Source organism: Stegostoma tigrinum, chromosome 8, assembly GCF_030684315.1.
Source record: "Stegostoma tigrinum isolate sSteTig4 chromosome 8, sSteTig4.hap1, whole genome shotgun sequence".
Lineage (NCBI taxonomy): Eukaryota > Metazoa > Chordata > Chondrichthyes > Orectolobiformes > Stegostomatidae > Stegostoma > Stegostoma tigrinum.
The window spans coordinates 4,792,290-4,811,014 of record NC_081361.1 but is presented as its reverse complement, the minus strand read 5'-3'; positions in this window follow the sequence as shown (position 1 = coordinate 4,811,014).

Genomic DNA, 18,725 nt, shown 5'->3' with positions numbered 1-18,725 from the left:
TGATATTTCCACAACAGCACCATCTCCACATGGAGACCCATCAGAAACCACACTGAGCAGGTTATTTCTGTGCTGCCTGACAGCTCTGTCAAAAACAACTTCCAACAATTTGACGATCTTGATGAGACTGAGGGTGTGGCAGTTGGTCAGATTGTAACTATTCTCCTCTTTGGGGACTGGGCACAGCTGAGTAATTGTCCACTTTGCCAGGTAGGTGTCAGATTTGGGGCTGGAATGAAACAGCTACCCCAGGGGCACGGCTTGTTGTGCAGCACACGCCTTCAGTCCCATTGCAGGAATGGTAACAGGGCCAGTTATCTTCTTCGTGTCTTTAGTTTATCATCTTTTTCTTGGTATCATGTGGAGTGAATTGAATTGGTTGAAGACTGGCATCTGTGATTTTGTAAGGGGTCATAATGAGGGTGAGCTAAGTCATCCACTCAATACTTCTGGCTGAGGATGGTGCACATACTACATCCTTGACTTTTGGACTTATGTGGAGGGCTGCTCCATTGTTTCGGATGGGGATATTTGTGGAGCCCTCTCCTCCAGGGAGTTGTTTAACTGTCAATCACCATTTATAACTGGTTGTGGCAGGACTTCTGGTCTGTTGGTCTTGCAATCACTTTGCCCTGTCTGTAATGTGTTAGTTCTGCTGTTTGGAATGCAAGCAGCCAAATCTGGCATTTATAATGGACTGGCATCAGTTTCAGGTGCACATGGTTCTGACACCGGCGTGTTTGCCTGCACTCGTCACTGAACCATTGATCAGCTTCATGGTAACCATAGACTGAGGGATTCTCTGGGACAAAAAGTTACAGATTGTGGTTGAATTCAATTCTGCTTCTGCTGTTGCTGTGGTTTACATCACCACATGAATGCCCAGGTTTGAGCTACAATATGTGCAATGTAATTGTGCTGCCTGAAGTTTGGTACTTTGCCCTGGTACATCCCAGAGAATACATGGAGGTGGGAATAGAGCTTGTGAAAGAGTTACAGGGTCAGACAGCTCTTCAGTCCAACCAGTCCATGTCAAACATAATCCCAAACTATCTTAGTCCCACCTGCCTGGGATTGACCAGGCTTGGAGGGCTGAATTTTCTTTGTTCTTTGATCTTTGTAAGTTCCCTTCTAAGTTGTTCCCCTCTCAGCTTTGAACTTAGCACTTGACTTTTGGCCTCCCCTCCCTCTGAGAAATGGACCTTGGTTATTCAGAATATTCATGGAATTGAAATTTTATAAACCTCTGTCATGTCACCCCTCAGCCTCTGATACTCCAGGGGAAAACCTTTCAAACTATTCGGCCTCTCCCTACAGTTCAAACCCTCCAGTCGAGGAACATCCTTGGAAATCTTTTTTCTGCACCCTGTCAAAAATAACAACTTCCTTCCTTTAGCAGAGCCCAACTGGTATGGTCGCCGTATTATTAAAGTGGCCTCATCAATGTCCTGTACATGAGCAACATGCCAGCCCAACCCCTATACCCAATGTTCTGACTGATAAGGGCAACCATGACAAATGTATCCTTCCCTACTCTGTCTCACATGCCACTCCACTTTCAAGGAACTATGTGTGTGCACTAAAGGTCACTTTATTCAGCAACAGTCCCCAGGGCCCCAGCATTAACTGTATAAGACCATAAGATGATAAGACATAGGAGTGGAAGTAAGGCCATTTGGCTCATCAAGCCCACTCTGCCTTTTAAGTCATGCTTGATGAGCATTTCAACTCTACTTCCCTGCACTCTCCCTGTAGCCCTTGATTCCTTGTGAGATCAAGAATTTGTCGATCTCTGCTTTGAAAGTATCCAACGTCCTGGCCTCCACTGCACTCCGTGGTAATGAATTCCACATTCCACTCTCTGGCTGAAGAAATGTCGTCTCATTTCAGTTTTAAATTTATCACCTCTAATTTTAAGGCTGTGCCCACGGGTCAAAGAACAAAGAACAAAGAAAATTACAGCACAGGAACAGGCTCTTCGGCCCTCCAAGCCTACGCCAATCAAAATCCTCTGTTAGTGAGTTTTGAGAAGATTTGTAGCTCAAGTTGAGTTTCTGGATGTGAGTTTGCTCGCTCAGCTGGAAGGTTAGTTTTCAGACATTTCGTCACCATTCTAGGTAACATCATCAGTGAGCCTCCGATGAAGCGCTGGTGTTATGTCCCGCTTTCTATTTATCTGTTTAGGTTTCATTGGGTTGGTGATGTCATTTCCTGTTCTTTTTCTCAGTTCTTTTCCCAATCAAACAGGAGAAATGGACCATCAAATGGACAAACAGGCAGAAAGCTAGCCACCAGGATACATGAACATCAACTAGCCGGAAAACGACATGACCCACTATCACTATTGTCCTTACATACAGATGAGGAAGGACACCACTTTGACTGGGACAACACATCCATCCTAGGACAAGCCAAACTGAGACACGCACGAGAATTCCTAGAAGCATGGCATTCCAACCAGAACTCCATCAACAAACACATTGATTTGGAGCCCATCTGCCATCCTCTGAGAAAAAGAACAGGAAATGACATCAACAACACAGGAAATGACATCACCAAACCAAGGAAACCGAAACAGATAAATAGAAAGCGGGACATAACACCAGCGCTTCATCGGAGGCTCGCTGATGATGTTACCTAGAATGGTGATGAAACGTCTGAAAACTAACCTTCCAGCTGAGCGAGTAAACTCACATCCAGAAGATCCTCTGTCAAACCTGCCATCTATTTTCTAACGGTCTGGGTCCATTTTCTCCCTGCCCATCCATATACCTGTCCAAATATATCTTAAAAGACGCTAACATGTCTGCATCTACCACCTCTGCTGGCAACGCATTCCAAGCACCCACCACCCTCTGTGTAAAGAACTTTCCCTGCATATCGCCCTTAAACTTTCCTCCTCTCACTTTGAACTCATGACCCCTAGTAATTGAATCCCCCACTCTGGGAAAAAGCTTTTTGCTGTCCACCCTGTCTATACCCCTCATGATTTTGTAAACTTCAATCGGGTCCCCCCTCAATCTCTGTCTTTCTAATGAAAATAATCCTAATCTACTCAACCTCTCTTCATAGCTAGCACCCTCCATACCAGGCAACATCCTGGTGAACCTCCTCTGCGCCCTCTCCAAAGCATTCACATCCTTTTGGTAATATGGCAATCGGAGCTATACACAGTACTCCAAACGTGGCCGAACCAAAGTCCTATACAACTGCAACATGACCTGCCAACTCTTGTACTCAATACCCCATCCAATGAAGGAAAGCATGCCATATGCCTTCTTGACCACCCTATTGACCTGCGTTATCACCTTCAGGGAACAATGGACTGAAATACCCAGATCTCTCTGTTCATTAATTTTCCCTCTGACTTTTCCATTTACTGTATAGTTTGCCCTCAAATTTGATCTTCCAAAATGCATCACCTCGCATTTGCCCGGCTTGAACTCCATCTGCCATTTATCTGCCCAACTCTCCAGTCTATCTATATTCTGCTGTAATCTCTGACAGTCCCCTTCACTATCTGCTACTCCACCAATCTTAGTGTCATCTGAAAACTTGCTGATCAGACCACCTACACCCTCCTCCAGATCATTTACATATATCACAAACAACAGTGGTCCCAGCACAGATCCCTGTGGAACATGGCTGGTCACAGGTCTCCAATTTGATAAACTCCCTTCCACTACAACTGCCTGTCTCCTGTTGCCTAGCCAGTGTTTTATCCATCTAGCTAGCACACCCGACCCCATGTGACTTCACGTTCTCCATCAGCCTGCCATGGGGAACCTTATCAAACGCCTTACTGAAGTCCATGTATATGACATCTACAGCTTTTCCCTCATCAATCAACTTTGTCACGTCCTCAAAGAATACTATTCAGTTGGTAAGACATGACCTTCTCTGCACGAAACCATGATGCCTATCACTGATATGCCCATTTGCTTCCAAATGGGAATAGATCCTATCCCTCAGTATCTTCTCCAGTAGCTTCCCTACCACTGATGTCAGGCTCACCGGTTGATACTTACCTGGATTATCCTTGCTGCCCTTCTTAAACAAGGGGACAACATTAGCAAGTCTCCAGTCCTCCAGGACCTCACCCATGTTTAAGAATGTGGCAAAGATATCTGTTTAGGCCCTGGCTATTTCCTCTCTCGCTTCCCTCGGCAACCTGGGATCGATTCCATCTGGGCCAGGGGACTTGTCCAGCTTAATGACTTTTAGGATACCCAACGCTTCCTTGTTCCTGATGTCAACTTGACCTAGAGTAAGCAAACATCTATCCCTAACCTCAACATCTGTCATGTCCCTCTCCTTGGTGAATTCCGATGCAAAATACTCGTTAAGAATGTCACTCATTTTGTCTGAATCAGCACATAACTTTCCTTCTTTGTCCTTAAGTGGGCCAATCCTTTCTCTCATTCCCCTCTTGCTCTTTATATATGAATAAAAGGCTTTGGGATTTTCCTTAACCACGAATGCCAGCAATATCTCATGTCCTCTCTTTGCCTTCTTAATCCTCCATTTCAGATTCGCTCTACATTCCTGATATTCTTGCAAAGCTTCGTCTGTCTTCAGTCGCCTAGACCTCATGTATGCTTCCTTTTTCCTCTTGGCTAGTCTCACAATTTCAACTGTCATCCATGGTTCCTTCATCTTGCCATTTCTATTCCTCATTTTCACAGGAACATGTCTCTCCTGCACGCTAATCAACCTCTCCTTAAAAGCCTCCCACATATCAAATGTGGATTTACCTTCAAACACCTTCTCCCAATCTACATTCCTCAGATCCTACCGAATCTTGGTATAGTCAGCCTTCCCCCAGTTTAGTACTCTTCCATTAGGACCACTCCCATCCTTGTCCATGAGTATTGCAAAACTTACGGAATTGTGGTCGCTATTTCCAAAGTAGTCCCCTACTGTAATATCAACCACCTGGCCGGGCTCATTCCCCAGCACCAGGTCCAGTATGGCACCTTCCTGAGTTGGACTACATACGTACTGCTCTAGAAAACCCTCCTGGACACACCTTACAAATTCTGCTCCATCGTGACCCCTAATACTGAGCGAATCCCAGTCAATGTTGGGAAAATTAAAATCTCCCATCACCATCACCCTGTTTCTCCAACACCTTTCCATTATCTGTTTACATATTTGTACCTCTATCTCACGCTCACTGTTGGGAGGCCTGTAGTACAGCCCCAACATTGTTACTGCATCCTTCCTATTTCTGAGTTCTACCCATATTTCTTCATTGCTTGAGTCCTCCATGGGCCCTCCTTCAATACGGCTGTGTTATCATCTTTGACAAGTACTGCAACTCCTCCACCCCTTTTACCTCCCTCTCTAACCCCACGGAAGCATCAATATCCTGGGACAACTAGTTGCCAATCATACTCTTCCCTCAACCAAACCTCAGTAATAGCAATAACGTCATACTTCCAGGTACTGATCCAAGCCCTAAGCTGATCTGCCTTATCAACTACACTTCTCACATTAAAACAAATCCACCTCAGACCACCTGTCCCTTTGTGTTCATCATCTGCTTCCCGACTACTATTCCCTTTACTCACACTGACTCCATTAACTAGTTCCCTACAGGCTTTCGTTCCTACCTCTTTTCTGTTCAATATTTGGTTTCCATCCCCCTGCCGCATTAGTTTAAACCCTCCCCCACAGCATTAGCAAAAACACCCCCAAAGACTTTGGTTCCAGTCCGGCTCAGGTGTAGACCATCCAATTTGTAATGGTCCCACCTTCCCCAGAACTGGTTCCAATGTCCCAAAAATCTGAACCCCTCCTTCCTACACCATCTCTCAAGCCACGCATCCATCCTAGCTATTCTTTCATTTCTGCACTGACCAGCACATGGCACTGGTAGCAATCCTGAGATTACTGCCTTTGAGGTCCTACTTTTTAACTTGGCTCCTAACTCCCTAAATTCTGCTTGTAGGACCTCATCCCGTTTTCTGCCTATATCGTTGGTGCCTATATGCACCACGACAACTGGCTGTTCATCCTCCCCCTTCAGAATGTTCTGCAGCCGATCGGAGACATCCCTGACCCGTGCACCTGGGAGGCAACATACCATTCGGGAGTCCCATTTTTGACCGCAGAACCGCCTATCTATTCCCCTTACAATTGAATCCCCAATGACTATTGCCCTTCCACTCTTTTTCCTGCCCAAATAAATGAAGACGGCCGCTGCCTCGAGGTAAGCTTTTTGAAGTGGGAACAAAAAATATTACCTTCCCGGCAGCCTCCTGGCGCTCTCTCTGTCTGGCTCTCGCTCTCCTCCTGCCTAACAGAAACAATTGGGTCTCCCCTAGTCTCCCTCCTAACAGAAACAATTTCCTAGCATCCACCCCTTCTAAGCCATCCATTATTTTGTAAGTTTCTATTGGGGCTCCCCTCAACCTTCTAAACTCTAATGAGTACAATCCCAGGATCCTTAGCCGTTCATCATACGTTAAACATACCATTCCAGGGATCATCCGTGTGAATCTCCGCTGGACATGCTCCAGGGCTAATATGTCCTTCCTGAGGTGTGGGACCCAAAGGCCTGCCCTGCTTTACTCTACAAAAAGCAAAACCTCTCATTTATCTAAATTAAACTTCATCAGCCACACCTTGGCCCATTGGCCCATCTGATCAATGTCCCTTTGCACTCTGAGATAAACTTCACCACTGCCCACGGCACCACTTTTTGATGTCATCTGTAAACTGACTAACCATGCCTCTGACATTCACATCCAAACCCTTCATATTACTGATGAAAAGCAGTGAACTCAGAGCTGATACTTGTGGCACACCGCTGGTCACTGGTCTCCAGTCTGTAAAACAATCCTCTGTCTTCAAGCCAATTTTGAATTCAAATATCTAGCTCCCCCGGATCCCATGTGATTACCCATTACTCATCTGTCTACCATTCGGAACGTTGTGGAACCCCTTCCTGAAGCTGATTTGGAAAATGTCTGCCACACTGCCTTCATCAACCTTCTTTATCATCTCTTCAAAATAATCAAGTTAGTGAGACGTGATTTACACTGCAAAAAGCAATGTTTACCATCCCTATTCACTTCTTGCCTTTCCAAATGCGTGTAAATCCTATCCCTCAGAATCCCCTCCAACAACTTATCCAGCTCTCATGTCAGGCTCACTGGTCTCTGGTGCACTGGCTTGCTGGGTCACTGTTTCCTTTTCTAGTCTCACCTCTCCCCGATCACTACAAATTTTAAATGTAACCAGGTTGGTGATGTGGCTGATAATATAGGTTTCAGACTGGGTCAGGGTCAGTATAAGGAAAGAGTCAGACAGTTTTCTTTAATCTGCTAAAATGACGCATTTATGATCAAACCAATTTTACTCAAACTATAATGCAAAGAAGAAAGACATACACATACCCACACACACACACGTATATTTGATGACAAGCTGAAATATTAATTTGAAAGAACTTTGTCCAAGTAACAGTTGAACTCATGATAAAAGGAAAAATGTGAGAGATTGTCCCAAATGTTATTCTGCTTCCAAATTTATTCTGCTCGCACAAGTTGTTGGCAATGGTATTATTTCCTGGAACTATTACATTTGGCTGAATTCCCTTTGCTACAGGCAGTGGGAGATTCCAATTAATCCTCATCATGAATCCTCCATGAGTGGTAAAGATGATTGGTGTGTTTTCAGCTCTCATACATTGATGCAATGAGGAACAAGGAAATAGAGAGGGAGCAATAGGCTGTTGCTTTTCAGGTAGGTTGCGTTTCTTTTCCCCTCTCTGAGTTGAAACGCGCAATAATGCTATCCAACCCCCAAACATGAACATGTGAGGTCCTCTTGAACACTGTCCGAGCTATTTGTTTCCATCACATTCCCCGCTCCATGTTGGCGCATCATTGCTGCTGTCATACACAGAGTCATTTCCTGAGCAACAAAAGGGCCTACTTGATTTAAAGCCATGTTTATATGTGCCTGCATAATTTAAAAATAACAAGTCTTGATGTCTTCACAACATCTATATTAAAATGAATGTGCCTTACTCCTAAAGAAATACAGAAATTAGTGGAAAAGGTCAGCAGCCTGGCAGCATCTATGAAGAGAAATTAGAATTAATGTTTCAGGCCAAGTGAACCTTCCTCAGAATCTGTTTTATTTTAAAAAATTATTTCCCCAGTTGTATTCTCCCAATCAAGACAAATTATCTGTCAGGTATTCACCATTTACACTCTCCTCAAGTTATTATATAGTGAAGAATATTTCTGGTTCTCAGAACTAAACTGTTAATCTTCCATAACATAATGCCTTCATCACAAGACAGTGTATAGAGAACCATCTTTGAAAAGTTTCAAAGGCCATTGTGATTTTTTTTAGTTTCGGGCATCATAACTACAGGCAGAGCATGAGAGGGATTCTCAGCAATGCCCTGTACAGAAGCAGGGAAACATGCCTAACATCATACCCAGCACCCTTTTCAAGAAACAGCACTATTCCATTTACTTTCCAAATCACTTGCGACATCTTCAGACTAACTTTATATGATTTCTGTACCAGGACACACAAATCACTCAGTAGCACCGATCTCTGCGTTACGTCTCCAGTCATATAATTTACTGCTGTTTTATCTTTTCCGCAAAACACAAATGTTCCATAATCCACACTGTACTGTTTTATATGCATTGCTGGAAGTTTGCTCCCAAACACCCGCTGTCTACACACCAGTGTAGATCATCTCCCTCCACTTGTCATCTTATTGGGTGACTATAATGCTGTACTAGCACATTGAGCTCCCATCCGAACAGCCCTTCATCAAAATTGTTAATCTGGATTGCAAACTGTTGATGAACTCACAACATTCCTTGAAGAATTCCATTAGTCGCAGCTTTCCAACCTGAAACTAAATAATTATCTATATTCTGCATTTCTTGTTAGTGAACCAGGACTCGCTGTGTAGCAGCTGGGAAAGGTTGCAGGGCCTCTCCTGTGGTGTGTAGCTGGTTGTCGAGAAGTATCTGAGCTCAGCATTACACCATTAGGATCATTTGTTTTTAGATCATCAGGTAGAGGTTGTACTGTCAATGATTCTGACCCTTGAGTGTTTAAAAAACAAGAACAGAATATAGACTGACATTTGAGTAGAATGTTGTACGGTCAAAAATGCTGTCTTTTAGATGCAGCAATAAATCTGGTCTGCCCTCTCAATCAGGTGCTCAATTTTCCCCGGAAATGTAGCGAGGAGGAGGGGAGGTTTTCTATCAGTCTGGTTAACATTTGCCCCTTTAACAACACCCTGAGTACAGATAATCTTAATGATTAATTTCATTTTTGGCTGTGGGTGCTGTGTGGAAAAAGTGCCACAATTGGTACACAATAAAATAAAAAATCTTTGATGAGTGACCTTACAGATGTTTGCAAAGTCATAAGGGACACAGGAGTGTAAACAGCCAAGGTCTTTTCCCCGGGGTGGGGGAGTCCAAAACGAGAGGGCACAGCTTTAAGGGGAGAGGGGAAAGATTTAAATGGAACTTAAAGGGGCAACATTTTCATGCAGAGGGTGACGTGTTTATGGAATGAGCTGCCAGAGGAAGTGGTGGATGCTGGTACAAAACAACATTTAAATGGCATCAGGATGGGTATATGTTTCAGAATGGTTCAGAGAGGAATGGACCAAATGCTGGCAAATGGGCCCAGATTTATTTAGGATATCTGGATGGCGTGGATGAGTTGGACCGAAGGGTCTGTTTTCATGCTGTATATCTCTGTGTCTCTATGATAGCAACCATGACTGTTTGAATGGGGACATCCTTTTCCTCTGTAACAGCTTTGAAGGGTGGAGTGAGACAACAACAAACAGGATACGAGCTGCAGTCAGCCAATTGGAGCCTCGAGACTGCTGCTTAATTTAGAAAGATCATGGCTGATCTGTTTGTGGCTGAACACACTTTTCCTGTTTATTCCCAATAATGGACTCTTTTGTCCATTAAAGGTCAAATGAGCTCCGCCTTGAATACCTTCACTAACCCAGTGTTCACTATTCCCTGGGGATGAGAACACCACAGACAGCACAATGTTAAAGAGAAAGATATATTCGCATCTCAGTCTTAATTGGGAGACTCCTTAAAGTGTGTTAGCCTCACAGCAAATTACCTCCTCTAAATATTCCCGATATCTTCAGACCAGACAGTATAAGAAATTGGAGCAGAATTTGACATCTGGCCCATCGAGTCTGCTCTGCTGTTCGATGATGCTTGACATATTTCTCAAAACAACCATAACCCTTGAACTGCTTATTCATCAAAATGTAACTATCTTCACGGCTGTGTGCGTGTATGCAAGTGTGTGCATGTGCGCGCGTGTGTGTGTGTGTGTGTGTGTGTGTGTGTGTGTGTGTGTGTGCGTGTTTATGCTTTATGGCAGGAGACAGGGTGGTCATGGAGTATAGTCCTTGAGACGGGAAGCCTGTGGTTAGCAGTGATTCACAGGGATCGGCGCTAGATTTACTTTTGGTTGTCATTTAAATGAATGATTTAGATGAAAATTATAGAAGGCAAGGTTAGCAAGTTCACAGATGACACTGAGATTATTTGAACCATGGTCAGACAAGGTTATCCAAGATTACAAAGAGATCCTGAGCAAATGAATGAATCATAAAGATGCACAGTATGGGAACGAATCCTTTGGTCCACATGTCCAATCTGCCCAGGTATCCGAAATTAATCTCATCCCATTTGCCAGCATTTGGCTTACATTCACCTGGACCCTTCCAATACATGTACCCATCCTTTGAAATAGTGTTTTCACAAGCTTCCAGCACTTTATTTGGAAGCTCATTCGTATGGTTTTTAAATCTTTCCCATTGTTCCATAAACCTGTGCCTTCTAATGTTTGACTCCCCATACTCTCAGAAAAAGACCTGACTACTCACCCTATCCATGCCCTTCATGATTTTATAAACATATATAAGGTGCAAATTTTACTCCAATCAACACGAATAGCTGTGCTTTCTGTTTTCCCTGGCCTGAATTCTGAAATTCAACACTGGTCCTTCTCAATCAAGTCACAATTCTGGAAAAAGTTTCACCAACTTGTTTAGACATTTTATGAAACACTGCTGTGGGATTTGAATCGAGACCTCTGGTCCAAAGGTGAAGGCCACCACACTGCGATGGCCCCTGAATCTACAATATGACTGTCCCGTATATTTGCTCATCAACCTGTTCTGACAGACTGTGACACACCTTGGCGACAGGCAAGAGTTGTATCCAGAACTTCTGGTCCAGAGCTAGTGACATTATCATAGATTCAGAGATTGGAATTGAATCAGAGCACAGGCACAGAGGCATTGGTGCTACCCATTACACAAGACCAAAGTCATGCCCAGATTTTGAGTCACATTGTACATGCCAACTTTCAGCTGAATTTGAATTTATCAAATTCTAGTTAAATTTACTGAAGTACACGGGGAAGATTTTTCAGTGTTGAACAAATGCAAGGTACTTGCCTCAACTACAGGATGTTGACGGAATGTGCTGCGCCATTGAGATAAACTATTAACATCTTTAATTGCTTGGCTATGATTTCCAGCTTAAATGGTTATTATCTGAAATCCTCCCTCTACTGACCTCTACTCCTACCGCCAACACACTCCCTCCTCCTGGCCATCATCCCCAGGCCTCCTACCCTCCCTCGACTTCTTCATCTCCAACTGATATTGAGACATCAATTGCCTCAACCTCTCCACCCCTTTCACCCACTCCAACTCAACCCGCAGAACATACAGCCCTCCACTCCCTTGTCTCCAACCCTAACCTCACTATAAAACCCGCGGGCAAGGGAAGCACAGTTGTAGAATGGCGCACTGACCTCTACATTGCTGAGACCAGATGCCAGCTCTCTGACACCTCCCTCTACAGCCTCCTTGATCATGGCCCCACCCCTGACCACCAATACATCATCTCCCAGAGCATCCTCAACCTCATCACCTCAGGTGGCCTCCCACTCACAGCCTCCAACCTCATCATTCCCTATTCCTGCACCACCCTCTTCAATCTCCTTCCCAAAATCCACAAACCTGCCTGCCCTGGTCAACCCATTGTGTCTGCCTGCTCCTGCCCCACCGAAATTATCTCCACCTATCAGGACTCCATTTTCCCCGCCTTGGTCCAGCAACTCCCCACCAATGTCCATGATACCACCCACAACCTCCACCTCCTCCAGAACTTCCAATTCCCTGGTCCCCAACACCTCATCATAACCATGGACCTCCAATCCCTGCATACTTGTAATCCCCATACAGATGGCCTAAAGGACTTCTGCTTCTTCCTGTCCCCCAGGCCCGACCAATCCCCCTTCACTGACACCCTTGTCCACTTAGCTGAACTCATCCTCACCATTAATAACTTTTCCTTCAAGTCCTTCCACTTCTTACAGACAAAGTGCTTGGCCGTAGGTACCTGCATGGGCCCAAGCTATGCCTGCCTCTTTGTTGCTTACATAGAACAATCCCTTTTCCGAAGCCACGCTGGCCCTAAACCCCACCTCTTCCTTCGTTATATTGATAACTGTATCGATGCCGCCTCGTGCTCCCACCAGGAGCTCAAACAGTTCATCCACGTCACCAAACCTTCCACGCCAACCTTGAGTTTCCCTGGACCATTCGTGATACATCTCTCTCCTTCCTGGGCTTCTGAGTTTCCATCTCTGGAAACCACCTGGAAACCAATATCCATTTCAAGCCTACCAACTCCCACAGCTACTTAGAATACACTTCTTCCCACCCACCTTCCTGCAAAAATGTCATCCTCTATTCCCAAATCCTTCGCCTCCTCTGCATCTGTTCCTGAGATGAAGCATTCCACTCCCAGACATCACAGATGTCTTCATTTTTCAAGGGTTGCAACTCCCCCTCCGCAGTGGTTGAAAATACCCTCGAACGCATCTCTCATGTTTTCCGCAACTCATCCCTCACACCACCCCCCTCAATAAAACCAAAACAGAATCTTCTCGTCCTTAGGTACCACACCCGCCCCGACCACCCCCACTAACCTCCGGATCCAACACATCATCCTCCAGCACCTCCGCCATCTGCAGTCTGACCCCACCACCAAAGACATTTTCCCCTCACCACTCTTCCCTGCTTTCTGGAGGGACCACTTTCTCCATGAATCTCTTGTCCGCTCCACACTCCCCTCCAGCTCCACGTCACCTGGCTCTTTTCCCTGCAACTACGAGAAGTGAGGAACCTGCCCTGACCCCACCACCCTGTACCCTCCATCCCAGGCCACAGGAAAACCTTCCACATCAAACAGATGTTCACCTGCACATCTCCTGATGTATATTGTATCCCCTGTTCCTGATGTGGCCTCCTCTTCATTGGGGAAAACAAGTGGAGCCTTCGAGACCGCTTTGTGGAACATCTACGCTCCACACCCTGGATGACATGTCCATCTTGGGCCTCATGCAATGCCACAACGATACCACCCGAAGGCTGCAGAAACGGGACGTCATATTTTGCTTGGGAACCCTGCAGCCTAATGGTATCAATGTGGACTTCACAAGCTTCAAAATATCCCGACCCCCAACTGCATCCCAAAACCAGCCCAGCTCGTCCCTGCCTCCCTGACCTGTCCATCCTTTCTCCCATTGATCCACTCCTCCCACCTCAACCCCCACCCCTACCTCCTACCAACCCGTCTCATCCCTGTCTCCTTGGCCTGTCCATCTTCCCTTGACTGACCAACCTCTACCCTAACTCTCCACCTATACTCAACTTTACTGGCTCCATCCCAGCCTCCTTGACCTGTCTGTCTCCTCTCCAACTATCTGTTCATTTATCCATCTTCCATCTGCCTCCCCCCCTCTCTCTCTATTTATTCCAGAATCCCCTTGCCCTCCCCAATTTCTGAAGAAGGGTCCAGAACCGAAATGTCAGTTTTCCTGCTCCTCTGATGCTGCTTGGCCTGCTGTGTTCATCCAACTCGATACTTTGTTATCTCAGATTCTGCAGCAGCAGCAGTTCCTACTATATCTGGAGACTGCAATGTAAGGGAAAGAAATTCTGCAGACATGTTCTGCACTATGAAGAATCTCGATTAGACATTACTGAACACCAGACTCGACAAAAGAGCATAATTTCCAACCCCAAAAGATCATACTGCAGATCACTATTTCCCACCTCTAAGGTGTGACTGCCCTCATCCTAAAAGCATTAAATGTTACACAGCAACAAATTATATTCTAGGATCAAAAACAAAGTTGCTGGAAAAGCTCAGCAGATCTGGCAGCATCTTTGAAGGAAAAAAAAGAGTCAATGTTTGGGGTTCAGTGACCCTTCCTCAGAATTGATGGTGGCTGAGAAAATGTCAGTTTATATGCTGAAAATAGGGAGGTGGGTGGGCTAGAGAGTAAACGAGATGCTAGGGCCCAAAGAGAGAGAAAGAAGTTGGACAGACAAAGGTGTTAATAACGATCAGGCTGGGAGGGTGAGTAGTTTTTAATAGGGACTGTTAGTGACCAACAACAGGGAGTGTATAATGGCAGGCTGTGTTGTAACAAGGCCTGGTGTCTGCAGTGGGTTGTGGGACATGGGAGAGTTTAGGCCGTAAAATTATTGAACTCAATACTGAGTCCGGAGGGCTGTAGGGTCCCCAAGTGGAAAATGAAGTGTTGTTCCTCCAGCTTGCTTTGGGCTTCACTGTAACACTGCAGCAAGCCAGAGACAGAGATGTTGGCCAGGGAGCAGGGTGGTGCATTAAAGTTGCAGGCAACAGGCAGTTCAGAGACTTTTTTTACAAGCCAAGCATAGATGTTCTACCTCGCGTTCACCAAGTCTTCATTTCATTTCCCAATGTAGAGGAGACCACATTGTGAGCAGTGAATGCAGTAGCCTAGATTCTGGGAACTGCAGATGAAGTGTTGCTTCACCTGGAAGGTATGTTTGGGCCCTTGGATACTGGGGAGGGAGGAGGTAAATGGGCAGGTGTTGCACCTTCACCTGTTACAGGGGAAGGGCCGTAGGGCTGTGGGGAATTGTTGGAGGTGAAGTAAGTGTATACCAGGGTGTCCCGGAGAGAACAGTCCCTGCGGAAGGCAGGCCTGTGATGCGGCTTGGCCTGCTGTGTTCATCCAGCTTCACACTTTGTTATCAAGGGAGAGGTGTTCAGGTGGTGGCATCTCACTGAAAGTGGCAGAAATGGCGTCTGATGATCGTCTGGATGTGGATGCTGGTGGGATGGTCGGTGAGGCTCAGGGGAACCCTATCGATGTTGTGGGAGGAAGGAGAAGGAGTGAGGGCAGAAGTGTGGGAGATGGATCGGACCTGGTTGGGGGCCCTGTCAACAAAGGAGCTGGGGAATCCTCAGTTGCGGAGAAAGGTGGACATGTTGGAGACTCTCTTGTTGAAGTTAGCCTCTCTGAACATGTGTGCTGGAAACGGAGGAACTGAGAGAATGGGATGGAGGGAGACTTTGCAAATATAAAGACCGGAGTGTGTAGGCCTTCTGGAGCTGGGAGGGTCTTTCAAAACATGTCAGGGTTGTGTGGGGGTGTGGGAGGAATATCACTCACTGGGCTGTGGTGTGGCAGATTGTGTTTAATTTGCAGAAATGCAAGACATTGCTTTTGGTAAAACAAACAAGGGCAGAAATGATGCAATTTAAATTAAGGCCTTTGGTCGTGTTACAGAACAGAGACTAGGCCATCAGGCATAATTCTTCGAAGTCTGTGTCACATACAGACAGGCTTGTTAAGAAGGCATTTAGCTCACTACCTTCATCGCTCAGACCTTTGAGTTTGGGAGTTGGGATGTCATTTTCAGATTGTACAGGACGTTGGTGAGGCATCTTCTGTAGTACTGTGTCCAGTTCTGGTCGCAATGTTATATGAAGGATAATATTAATTTGGAGCGGGGTCAGCAGAGATTTACCGGGATGTCGGTGGGAATGGATGGTTTGAGATATAAGGATTAGATTAGATTCCCTACGGTGTGGAAACAGGCTCTTTGGCACAACAAGTCCACACCACCCCTTGAAGCATCCCACCCAGACCCATCCCCCTGTAACCCACACACTCCTGAACACTACGGCTAATTTAGCTTGGCCAATCCACCTCGCCTGCACATCATTGGACTGTGGGAGGAAACCGAAGCACCCGGAGGAAACCCACGCAGACATGGAGAGAACGTGCAAACTCCGCACAGACAGTTGCCCGAGGCTGGAATTGAACCCAGGTCCATGGTGCTGTGAGGCTGCAGTGCTAACCACTGAGCCACTGTGCTGCCTGTGCCAGGACAAGGGGTGCCATGGGTGTCACTGCCAGAGAGAGATGGTCTGGAATTGGTTTAAACATGAACAAATGGGATGGGTTGGATATATAGACAGTGAGGGGGAGATAGAGAGACAGTGTCATGGAAGGATGTGTTCACAAGTTTCAGAATGCTGACATGTAGACATACTCTCTTACACCGAAAACACTGCATGGGTCCAACACTGTCGCCTGATTCAATCCGGATACATCACCATTTCAGAGTGTTTTCAGAGGCTGGATAGGTTTGGACTTCACTGACTTGTGCACAGGAAGATGAGGAGTGACCTGATTGAGGCTTATAAATCATAAGGTGCACAAATAAGTTGAATGTGGGTTATCTTTCCTCGGGAATGGAGGATTTCAAGGCTGTGGGGATGATTCAAGCTTTGAGGACCAAACATTTTAAAAGAGACATGAGGGGCAATTATTTTACAGAGAGTGGTTCGCGTATGGAATAAAATTCCAGATGAAATAATGGAAGTGAGTACAGTTAGAACATTTAAAAGACATTTCGATAAGTACATGAGGAAGAAATCAGTTTGGATGGTGTTGAGAGCTGCTGCCCTCCCAGTCCCTCTCTGAATAAATCCCTAATGGTCCTCATCCTCCGCTGAAGAGGGTGCCGTTGCATCACATCAAACAGCACAGAGACTGTCAGAGATAATAAAGTGTGGAGCTGGATAAACACAGCAGGCCAAGCAGCATCTCAGGACCACAAAAGCTGACATTTCGGGCCGAGACCCTTCATCAGAGAGGGGGATGGGGTGATGGTTCTGGAATAAATAGGAAGTGAGTGGGAGGCGGAACGAAAATGGAGAGAAAAAAAGATAGGTGGAGAGGAGAGTATAGGTGGGGAGGTAGGGAGGGCATAGGTCAGTCCAGGGAAGACAGACAGTTCAAGGAGGTGGGATGAGGTTAGTCGGTAGGAGATGGAGGTGCGGCTTGGGGTGGGAGGAAGGGATGGGTGAGAGGAAGAACAGGTTAGGGAGGCAGAGACAGGCTGGGGTGGTTTTGGGATGCAGTGGGGGGAGGGGAAGAGCTGGGCTGGTTGTGTGATGCAGTGGGGAAGGGACGAACTGGGCTGGTTTTGGGATGCGGTGAGGGAAGGAGAGATTTTGAAGCTGGTGAAGTCCACATTGATACCATTGGGCTGCAGGGTTCCCAAGCAGAATATGAGTTGCTGTTCCTGCAATCTTCGGGTGGCATCATTGTGGCACTGCAGGAGGCCCATGATGGGCATGTCATCTAAAGAATGGGAGGGGGAGTTGAAATGGTTTGCGACTGGGAGGTGCAGTTGTTTATTGCCAACCGAGCGGAGGTGCTCTGCAAAGCGGTCCCCAAGCCTCGGCTTGGTTGCCCCAATGTAGAGGAAGCCATACCGGGTACAATGGATACAATATACCACATTGGCAGATGTGCAGGAGAACCTCTGCTTAACATGGAAAGTCATCTTGGGGCCTGGGATGGGAGTGAGAGAGGAGGTGTTGGGGCAAGTGTAGCATTTCCCGCAGTTGCAGGGGAAGGTGCCTGGTGTGGTGGGGTTGGAGGGCAGTATGGAGCGAACAAGGGAGTCACGGAGAGAGTGGTCTCTCCGGAAAGCAGACAAGGGTGGGGATGGAAAAATGTCTTGGGTGGTGGGGTCGGATTGCAGATGGCAGAAGTGTCGGAGGATGATGCGTTGTATCTGGAGGTTGGTGGGGTGGTGTGTGAGAACGAGGGGGCTCCTCTTTGGGCGGCTGTGGTTGGGGTGGGGTGTGAGGGATATGTTGCGGGAAATGCGGGAGACGCGGTCAAGGGTGTTCTCACCCACTGTCGGGGGAAAGTTGTAGTCCTTGAAGAACTTTGACATCTGGGATGTGCGGGAGTGGAATGCCTCATCGTGGGAGCAGATGCGGCGGATGCGGATGAATTGGGAATAGGGGATGGAATTTTTTCAGGAGGGTGGGTGAGAGGAGGTGTCTTCTAGGTAGCTGTGGGAGTCGGTCGGCTTGAAATGGACACCAGTTACAAGCTGGTTGCCTGAGATGGAGACTGAGAGATCCAGGAAGGTTAGGGATGTGCTGGAGATGGCCCAGGTGAACTAAAGGTTGGGGTGGAAGGTGTAGGTGAAGTGGATGAACTGTTCGAGCTCCTCTGGGGAGCAAGAGGTGGCGCCGATACAATCAATGTAACGGAGGAAGAGGTGGGGTTTGGGCCTGTGTAGGTGCGGAAGAGGGACTGTTCCATGTAACCTACAAAGAAGCAGGCATAGCTGGGGCCCATGGGGGTGCCCATGGCCACCCCCTTTGTCCGTAGGAAGTGGGAGGAATCGAAAGAGAAGTTGTTGAGGGTGAGGACGAGTTCGGTGAGGCGGATGAGGGTGTTGGTGAAGGGGGACTGGTCGGGCCTGCGAGACAGGAAGAAGCGGAGGGCCTTGAGGCCAACTG